This window comes from Pholcus phalangioides, unplaced genomic scaffold, assembly GCF_987345545.1.
Source record: "Pholcus phalangioides strain wild (caught in Gottingen) unplaced genomic scaffold, Ppha-v1.0 ptg000001l_1, whole genome shotgun sequence".
NCBI classification, from domain to species: Eukaryota; Metazoa; Arthropoda; class Arachnida; order Araneae; family Pholcidae; genus Pholcus; species Pholcus phalangioides.
In genome coordinates this window covers 1107840-1119180 of record NW_028301594.1, presented here as the reverse complement: position 1 = coordinate 1119180, position 11341 = coordinate 1107840, and positions in this window count along the sequence as shown.

Below are 11341 nucleotides of genomic sequence, written 5' to 3'. Positions count from 1 at the left end.
AGTGAGTAACCTAGTGAGTGTGTGAGTGAGTGACCTAGTGAGTATGTGAGTGAGTGACCTAGTGAGTATGTGAGTCAGTAACCTAGTGAGTATGTGAGTGAGTGAGTGACCTAGTGAGTGACCTAGTGAGTATGTGAGTTGTGAGTGACCTAGTGAGTATGTGAGTGAGTGAGTGACCTAGTGAGTGACCTAGTGAGTATGTGAGTTGTGAGTGACCTAGTGAGTATGTGAGTGAGTGAGTGACCTAGTGAGTAAGTGAGTGAGGGAGTGAGTGAATTAGTCTTAACCTAATAGTGTCACAAATGATTAAAAAATCTATTATTATATAAATTAAAACTTATTCACTCATCCACTCAGTAGCTCACTCATCCACTCAGTAGCTCACTCACTCACTTACTCACTAGATCACTCATCCACTCAGTAGCTCACTCACTCACTGATTCAATAGCTCACTCACTCACTGATTCAATAGCTCACTCACTCACTGATTCAATAGCTCACTCACTCACTGAGTAACTCAATCGCTCGCTCACTCAATCACTCTCACTCGCTCAATCCCTCGCTCATTGACTCAGTAACTCAATCGCTCACTCCCTCTCATCGAACTGTTGTCGGTGAATTTTCCTAGCGATGAATTTTCCGGCGGTGAATTTTCCCCGCGGCGAATTTTCCTAGCGGTGAATTGTTGGCGGTGAATTTTCCGTAACCCAACCAACTTACAATACCTCTATCAAGAGTCAAAGAGCTGAAACAACATTAAGTTGTGAGGTAATGTATTTCTAATCTGTTTTTCTTCAAAATCACTTCAGCTACAATGCTACTAAAACTATTTTCAAGTGTTTCAAGGTTTACTGTGCTCAAAAGATATAACAGTTTTCCCTACTCCACATGGTATTCTTTGTATTTTATAGGAAAATCTCTAATGCAGTGATTCCCGATCTTTTTACGTTCTCGTCACCCTTGAGAATCAAAACTTCAAAGAACTCGAGGCAATTTAGCACTTCACAGATTGCATGGCACACACACTCGTTGAGAATCACTATCCTGATTGAAATTCTTAATATAATTTACTCTGAAAGTATCTCGCGGCACCCCTGAGTTTCTCTGTTCATAAGTTGGCATTTTTTTTGAAAATATACATTTTTATCTATATCTATATTGTTTTATTTTGAAACATCGTTGATCACAAATAAATTTGATTTTTTTTAATCCAAGTAATATGAAAAGAAATTATTTTAGCATTTTTGACATTTTTGAAGTTTTAAAAATGGCACGTGTTATATTATCATTCAATATTTTCTCAATAGAAATGTCTCCAAACTCGTATAGTTTTGTAAGTGATCAGCTGCTTCTCCCATGATTTTCAATGGCCAACTCGGAATAATTCCCGGTTCCGGGGTTTCAATATCTAAATCATATTTTCTGGGGATAATTAATATTTTCGGGTAAACATATTCTCCCAACAACTTCAATGCATCTGATATTCATTATATCTTCTAATTTAAACAAACAATAACTGATTTGTTACATTCTTTTAAAGAATTTCAAATATACGAGACAATTTCGAAATTAAAGCTACTGATTTAAAAGTTTCCTAATTCCCAGTTCAAACTCTAATTTTCGACGATGTCGTTGTATCTAATTGGTTTCGTCTCTGAACTTTATTCGTTACACGATGATATCAGTAAATGTTTACACAATCTGATTTGAAATCTACAAACAACTTGTTTGATATGAATATCAGGCAACTTCATTTTATTTTTATATAGATATACAATCGGCCTCGCTTATTTGGATTAAATTCACTGCACCGAAATTTCTCACATAGAAACAACGTTAAAGTTCCCCGCTTAATTGAATAAATCCAGTAACTCCCTCCCCCCCCCCATCGAATGTTTTAATTGACACGACAACTATTAATACTCATCAATCACTATGCATATAGTATTTTTATTGGATAAAACATTTGTAATTAATAGCAAAAAGGTTCCACGTTAAGACTAAAAAAAACCTAGACTTGAGAGTGAGTACTGAAATCAAAATTTCTAAGTTGTCTTCAGTACGTAAATGAATTATAATTTTATTTTTGTTCATTGCTGAATCCCATACAGGACATTAACTTTTACAATGAAAAGTAGAAATATCATGTGTAAACTCGTATAATTCAATATAATTCACACTTATTCCAGAATCTTTATTATTCATCAGTATTCAGCATACACTATGCTAAAGGTGTTGGACAGCAACAACTAAGGGCCTAATCACCGCATTTTGATGCTCAAAAACAATATTCATGTTTTGCAGATATTTCGCAATTGTAAAAAAACAAAACAAAAAACTTCCATTTCAGTTTTGCAATTACCCATTTCTAATTTTGAGAGTATAGATTGAAGAAACAACTTATTTTTCTCGAAGTTCCACAAATATCCCGAGAAACTTCCTTACGCTTCGTTTATTACGTGTGACTTTTCACATTGTTTGCTACATGCCACATGCATTCTAGAAACTTCGACATGCATTACCTAAATTGAAATATATCAACTATATCTTTTAGAAAAGATATTTCTCTCCATAAAATTGTCATGAAATTCGGGTAAGTATGATATTAATTTTAATCCAATTTAAGACATAATTTAATGATTAAAAAATTCCCGGTGAAAGCTGTGAGCGAGCAAGTGCACTTTTAATGAGGAACCTCCTTTGAAATTTACTCTTTTTCTGATAAACGTACCTCATTAAAATTTCTACTGAAAATTTTTAGGTACTCAAAAACTTTCTCTCTCTCCATACATCAGAATGTCATAAAATATAAACTAAAGATCGCTCAATACATGTGCACGATGAGGCTAAACGACCCTATTATCCGGCATGTCCGGTGAATGTAAAACTTTTGACCAGGCATGTATTTTTTTTTCAACCACGTGTCTGACACTAGCATATAAAATGCTTATTCGGGCAACTACATTTTTGGATATTTGTCTAGTCCTGGTGCATACTACCATAAAATGCAGATATTGAAAATGTTTTATGTAATTCAAAATTGGCATTCACAACACATTTCACACACGGATTATTTTTGCAATGTTCGAAAAATTTTTGAGTACGAAGAAAATATATTGAAAGTTTGCGATTTATCATAATGTATTTTTAGCCTTGTATGGCATATATTCACCTAATACATTCTGAACTTCTCGAATACGAGATATTCATATTATATTTGATCTAAGAAACATGAGGTGAAGAATTTGGGCATTTCCAAAGTACCACCAGTTTCAATGAAACGCCATCATAGCACCGACAATAGCTTTTATTCAAAGCTAATCATCAAATTTGAGGATTACGAATTCGAACACTTTACTTTTATATCAAGCTAATAATACATTGAAATCACACAACTAATATTTATATTAACGCATATTTTATGATCAATACCGTGATGATTCATGCTGAATTCGGATGTACTTTGACACTATTCAAATAATTTTCATCATCTAATGAGCATATGTTGAGTCTCATCGTATGCCTGACGAATTTGAATGAATTTCACATATTCAGCAAGTTAGATAACCGAGAGTTATGTTCCTCGTTTCGTTTTCTTTTTTTTTAAATCTATTTCCTGATAGAGTTTGATTCAAGCTATTCATATGAGAACCTCACGATAAGCTCCTTCACATCCGATCATCCGATTCATATTTCTCTATTCATAACCACACTGTATAGATACTTCATGTGAAGTTGAGAAATTTACATGAATACTGTGAAATCTCTATAAGCATTCTACAACATGCATATAACTCATTCTTTTGTCAGAAAAACGTGGTTTTCTCCGACTCTTTCATCTTCGGTTTTTGAGAACATGGCGCCCGTGTAAAAGTTACATTTTGATTTTATATTTTGATAACTATGCAATCCCTTGCAATATGAATCACGCATCCGAGGAAAACATATTATTTGGAATCTTTTCCTAATTGGAAGTATGCCTCTAGAATGAATGGTTCGCCAGTAAAACGTGGCCTGGGAACTTTCCTTACTGCACTGTATATGTATGTATGTACAATATCTGAACTTTTAAGGTATCTTTCACTTTAAAATCAATCTAATACTTTCAGTAAATTAATTTATATATAGATCAGAAAAAAAAAACACTTTAAAAAGAATGTTCTCTCATTCCAATTTCTTAGCTTTTCTATTAATAAAAAGTTTTTGGTCCGGTTTCTGGTTAGAGTTTATTTCGTTTCTTCTTATTGGGGGAATTTTTTCAATCCTCAAATACATCAAGTTCAGCGGAGGCAAAAGGGAACGTGTAATAAATAATGCGTACCGAGATAAATAAAATGAAAGAAAAACAACCGTAAATTTATGAGGTAGATCGAATTAAGCCATAAATATTGAAAGCTTTTTGGATTCTTAAGGCTTTTACGAATGATCGTTTCTTCTTGAACGACAAACTGTGTTCTACGTGGAATTTTATATGTTTGCTCTCTGTTATGTCTTGAAAGTCCACATTTTCGAGAAGATTTCTCCGCCCATAGCCTTGCGTAGAAAAGCGTTTTTCAAACAAACAAAAATGTCCAAGTTTCAGGTGGGTGTGTGTTTTTTTTTCTTAAATAAAATTTACGGTATGCATGATGTATCTGTTACGCTAAATGTAGTAAATCGGTGATTATCAATAATCGCTAGTTATTATGCATAATCAAAAATCGTTCGCATAAGTTTGATTAATTTTCTACATTTATCACTTTTACCGGTGATTATCATACACGCATAGCCGATTTTGTAAGCATATTTTTTCCCCGCAGCCCTTGTTTTAAACTCTATATGCATATATATATATATATATATATATATGTATATTTTTCGATACTTTAGTCCTATCATATTCAAAAATATATTGTATTAATCTCCAAACTCCCTCAGAATATTCTCGATGTATTCACATTGTTGACTGAAACCGTTGCTCACCCTTCTTACTTTGTGTAGTTTTGAGACTCTCACGCGTATGTCTTGTATTATCTCCTGAAACTATATCAAGAGACCACAATATTCACACCCCGCTTATTCCTCTATAATTACTGACGGACTAGGAAATGCATAACACTTCCCCTAGCTGTTTGCGTATTACATATAGTTTGTAATTTGATTGTTTATTTATTTGCGTATCTTTTATACAAATACAACGCCACAACAGGCAAGATGCCTAACGAGGTGGCTGAGAAAAAGATGCCCATAACAAATATGGATCCATATTTGTAATGGTGTCCATATTTCTTTGACTTGTGTACGTCAGCGGCACCTATCGGCTGTTTTTGAGTTTTTCTCCCGTCAAAAAAAATTTCCGTGACCTAGCGATTCTAACCCTGCAAACCGTTTTTTATTTCGGTTATTTTTCCGGTTTTTATGAGTTTTTAAAGTTTCTACGGACTTTTTGCCCAAAAGTTTGCAGCAAAATCAATTCTCACAGCAAATATTAATACAGTCGACGCTCGTTTTAATGACCTCACGTCACTGTAACCATTTCATTACAATAACCGGTAGGATAAGTCAAATGTTTTCATATAACGAATAACCTATGTTTTTTCCATTCGCGCGATGTAACGACCTTCCAGTATAACGTCGATTTTCGCCGTGACGATGGGGAGTCATTATAACGAACATCAACCGTACATAGCAACCGTTATTTTAACGCTCATTATTTACAGCGGCATGCAGCATAACCATTAAAAAAATTAAAGTTTCAAACCACATATTGATTCATTAATGCTAAACATTTAAAACCATTTTAACCCTTTTATTTTAAGAATTAGAGCAGATAATACTTTTGTTTTTATTTGCTAAATGGTCGCAAAAGACCTATCACAAATTTTTTTCTATTTCAATCAGTATTTGATAAACAAATCCGCATTTCTCTTCTGTACAAAAATGATCGCTGTGGTATTTTGAACAATGATGAATCCGCGAACTCATTCATCAATGTTCAAATGGCAACTTAATTCATCCTTTTTAACACACACATATGTTTAGGATAAATCTATAACAAAGTATGTATCTTTCGTCTCTGTATCGTAATGATCTGCAAGTTGCACATTTTATCCGAATTTGGGGTCGTCCATCTCCCTGGAAACCGGTCTGGCCTAGGATGAATCTCTCTCTCTCTCTCGTAATATTATTTTTTACCAAAAGAGTTAATTTCACTAAAGAGTTTACATTAACCGAGAAATTTTAGAAAAAAAGCATGTGAAATATACTGACCTTGGAATCCGCCAAAAAATTCCAGCCTATGAAGCCCGATTGCAGTATAGGAGGGCCCTTGACTACCCCTTGTTGCTAAATATTAGGACTGCAAAAATATATTCAAATACGTTGACTACACGTTTGCATCATTGGCTGCCAAAGAATTCATTTCTATAAAATTTCTTCATGTTCGTAGAAACACTTGCATTATCTTCGCTGGAAAAATTTAAAAAAACCATTGTTCAATTTTTTTTTCTTTCTAAGCGTTCAACCAATATTTATGAGTGTTTCTCTTCAGTACAAAAGTTATCGGTACGAGAAAGCGTAGCGCCCCCTACAATATTCGTAACCATCTCCATTTTTCTTCTTAAAAATAACTTGATTTCATCGAGTCTTCGATTGGTGGAGAAAAAATCGGGACGGACAGCTGTCCGGAAAGCATTTTTCGGGACAATGCATTTATTGGTCAGAAATCGGGACTGTTCCTGGAAACCGGGACGTCTGACAACTCTAGTCTAGGATAAATCTCATTATTATTTTTACCGAATGTATTAAATCAACTAAAGGGTTAAAATTAGTAGAGAAATTTTATAGAAAGAACCGTAAAAATTCTGTTCCCGGTACCCGCAAAAGATTCCAGCCTGTGAGCGCAGTTTCATTATGAGTGGCCATCACCACACTGCTGCTTTATATTAGGACCGTAAAAATAGACCAAAACACATTGACTAGGAGCCATTCAAGTATTTCGTTAGCAGATTTTTAGCCCTTTTTGCACCACCCCCCCTCCCCCGTCAGCAAAAGTTGGCAAAACACTGACAACCTTCCCCCACCCCCGTCAGCAAAATTTCGTCACCAGTTTAGAATATTTCATATCTTCAAAAAAGGTGGTTGATGACGTAAGCAACCTTCAAAACCCTCCGTCACCAAAAGTCAGCAAATACGAACCCCCCCCCCCCGATGCTGATGTAATACTTGAATGACCCCCCTACCCGTTTGCATCAAAGCTGACAAAGAGAGCATTTCCATGGAATTTCACGCACATGCATAGAAATACTTGCATCATCATCATCATCGCGAAAATTTTTTAAAAGCCAAAAGAAAATTTAATTTTTTTTATGTATACAACGAAAAAAAAATGCATACCCGGTTGAAATTTTTACATGCACCAGGCATGTCGAGTAATAAATTTATCCGGCCCTAATATTTTGTACTGTGTGGTAAATGTGATAAATTCTCAAAGTTTATAAAACTCACCAAAATGGTCAGTGACTGTCATAATAACCGCTGATTATGCATAATCTCCGTATTTATCACATTTACCGTAACATATCGATTGTTCAAAATTAGCTCAAAATATACGTAACTTGATTGAATTTACTTGAGATATTTTTGCTCAATTTTTATTCAGGTCTCATCTGAAATTTTTATTCAGATTTTCATCTAAAACTTATATCCAGTTTTTATCAGAAATTTTTACCAAATCTTAACTCAATATTTACTAAATTTGTAATCCATTTTAATTCGAAATTTTCATTTTATTTCCAATTCTAATTCCTACTCAATTTCCATTTGAAATTTGTACTCAATTTTAATTTGAATCTTACTTTATTATAAATTAGCTTGTACGTTCATCATTGCATCATCCAATGCTGTGTAACTTGTCTAGTTAAATTATATTATCATCTCCCAAATGCTAATTTTCACACCCACGAATACTGATTGATCAAATTTATTCATATTTTTATTCTCGAAAACAAACCAAAAGCAATGAGAAAACAAAGTTTACCAAATTTAGTTTCATCCATAAAAATTTCTCCAAACATTTTTAAATCTCACGTACGTACAAGCAACGTTAAATAAATACAGGTTTTTAATAAAATATTTCAGATATGTAAATAAATTTAATCTATCTAATATCATAATCATGAAGAACGCACTCATTATAATTATTCATCATTCATTATTCATGGAAGAAACTAATGGATAGAGACTCATAAAATGAATAGATGTAATCTTTTCTATCTAATATATAGGAGTGTATATTCACTGATAATATTTCACGTTTATTCATTAGAAGCATCTGACATGTCATGTATACATATTTACATTCTTTAAGCTAATTAAATAATTATTTCTTTATCATATTCATGAAGAAAATAATTAAATAACGATTTTTGCCTTTTTTCCTGCTTCTTACATTCAAAGATTAGCTCTCAAAATTTATATTAATGAGGAATGTGTCATATCCTATTATAACATGAATGGAAAGTCATAAATAATTGTGTTTGTTAATTCAAAATTATACATAAACACACCTTTGATGGTATTGACATTATCACTGTCCTTATTATAATCAATAGAATAAAAATATTTCAAAAATAAATTTGAATTCAATTATTTTATTAATTCAATATTTATATTAATAGGCGGAAGCTCACCGATTTCGACATATAAATAATTATTTTTAAGGGTTGTAAACATCATTATATAAAATAAAGAGGAAACTTTTTCTTTAACGTGGTAAAAATAATGAGGTTAGGAAATTTCATTATTTCATCAATCCGAATAATGAAGAAATGGGATGATATTATTTAATAATGTCGTTAGCTAATTAATGAAATCCCTTCATTTTAACTTTAGGAGCTGTTAAATGATTTTTGTTGTCATATAAGTCATAGTAATAGCTTCTACAATGTTGATTGATTTTGAGAAAAAGTCATTAAATAATTCATTTGATATTATATTTGTATTGATCAAATTTTATATTTTTTTAAATTTCGTATAAATTTATAACAAGCTCGATATCATTAGTCAATAACTATGCTGCATTGCCGTATCATCAAAGAGTGTTGAAATTTTTCATTAGCGAATTCAAGCTTAAGGCCGGCATTACAATGTAAAAGTTTTGTAAAAGTGCTTTTATAAAACTTAAAATATACAACCAATAAAGTGTGTGTGATCGGTTTCATTGGCTCGAATGTAACCAATCAGCTTATTCGTTGTATTTTTCAAGTTTTATAAAAGCTCTTTTACAAAACTTTTATATTGTAATCCAAGTCTAAGACATTCAAATTTGAATCAGCTTCCATGTTTGTCTTGTTTCAATACGTGAATATGATAAATTCAAGAATATATTTTTAATGGGAAGTTAAATTTATGTTTAATAATTTGCTAAATGGTGTTAAATATGAGTGAACTCATAGTTGTTTTATATTATTATGGTATTCGTGCCGCCTTCTCTGCCTGCCGTAGAAATAAAGTCGAATGAAATTTATTCATGAGAGGGCAGTAAATATAGGTTTCGTGGTCATAAAATAACTGCCGATATACGGGCCCTCAGTGGCCTCAAAAATCAACGAATGCGAATAAATTCAACAAAAAGGTGTTTCAAAGTGGGGGGTTGAGAACAAGAAGAAAAACAATTTAATAGCTATGTTTTATCTCGAATGTTTCGACAGATGGCTGGTTGTAAAGATAAGTCCAGAAAAGAAAATCCAACTGCCTTGGCGAGGAATCGAACTCTCATCGTCTCACTTTCCGGGTGAGCGCTATAGACCACTAGACTACCGCCGAAGTGGAGCAGTAGTGAGAGGATTGTCTTCAAATACAAATACAACGCCACAACAGGCAAATTGCCCAACGAGGTGGCTGACTTAAGAACATCATGGATCCCCGAGCACCTACCTAATACTGCTACACCACACATGCACCCCCCCCCCGCGGAACCCCCCAACGAATTGATACATGCGGGAATGTGCGTGTACGTGTAGTGCAACCTGACGTAAATTTTGTTTCTGTGTAATGCTTGTTATGTGTAGTGCTGTCATCTGCCCCCAGTTTTACTAACTATGAGTGAAGTGTTATGGTTGAATGATTTTACTGTTGTAGGACTGTTGCTCTCTGTGGCGAGACTTTTTAACGGGGAGATCGTCTCGCATTTGCGCCTTGAAGTTGGGAACCACAGAAAACCAACTTCAGCCGACCACCACTGTGGGGTTCGAACCCGGATCCTCGCATCACGAGTCCGGCATTATAACCACTCGACCACCACAGCGGCAAACTTCCACTGCCAAGGTTACCGTCAAAATTCAAGGGTTCGAATCGAGGTCAGAAACAACTTCTTTTCCTACCGCCGGGTGTAGCCAACACCAATGTCTTCGCACGAAGCTTGTGACGTCAATGAAGAAGACCATTTCTCCTATTGCCGTTGGATAAATTAACCACTACACCAACTGCGGTTGGTGTAGTGGTTAACGTAAGGGGCCTCTAACACCGTAGATTAAGGATTCGAATCCCACTCAGGTCGGCTGGCAATTTTTCCCCCTTCCCTTCCATCTTCATTTCTTGATCACTTAAATTAATTTTAATTGCTCTGGTTCTGAACTTTCTAGTGAAAATTTGAATTTCGGAACGTTTCCGGCCGTGGTATAGTATTACCCGCTGCCGGTTTTTGAAAAATTCTATTTGAACTTATCAGAATGAAACAAAGAACCATTGATATTTAACTCAAAACTGTATACATTTTGTACCACTCGTCTTGCAAATAACACAGAGAACTTACTCTAGCCTAGTTTTATAAGTTCAAAATTGATATTAAAGTAGGCCTATAGTTTAGGATAAAAGTCAAACATTTTCTTTAGCTACAGAGCTGAGGCCCGTTATTTTTTTGCCGCTAAATCTCGCAAACATTTCAGTCAGTAACCGGACAGCATCACTTTCTTCTTGTTCTTACCACTTCATAGCCGTCTCGAGGCAGTGAATTTGCCGAGTAGAACGCTTAACCGATGCTTCTGTTGACCTTTATTCGAATAATTGACACTCTACTGTACATATAGTATGTCTCTGACATAAAAAGCAATTACCACAAAATATATTAAGCACATGTATTTTTAGGAGAAGGCTTGAATATAAACTTTGTTTATAAGTACTGTAGTTGACCAGTTTCCAAGCCCAATCATACATTTAATTATGTATTTCATTCAGTTTAAAACTTCCTTGATTAATCTAAATGACTTTCTAAAATACGAAGAGAAATTTTGGTCATTTTCTTTCACTTGTGAAAAATGAACAACTGTAATTATCTGTAATATTAGACTTATACGGATATTTC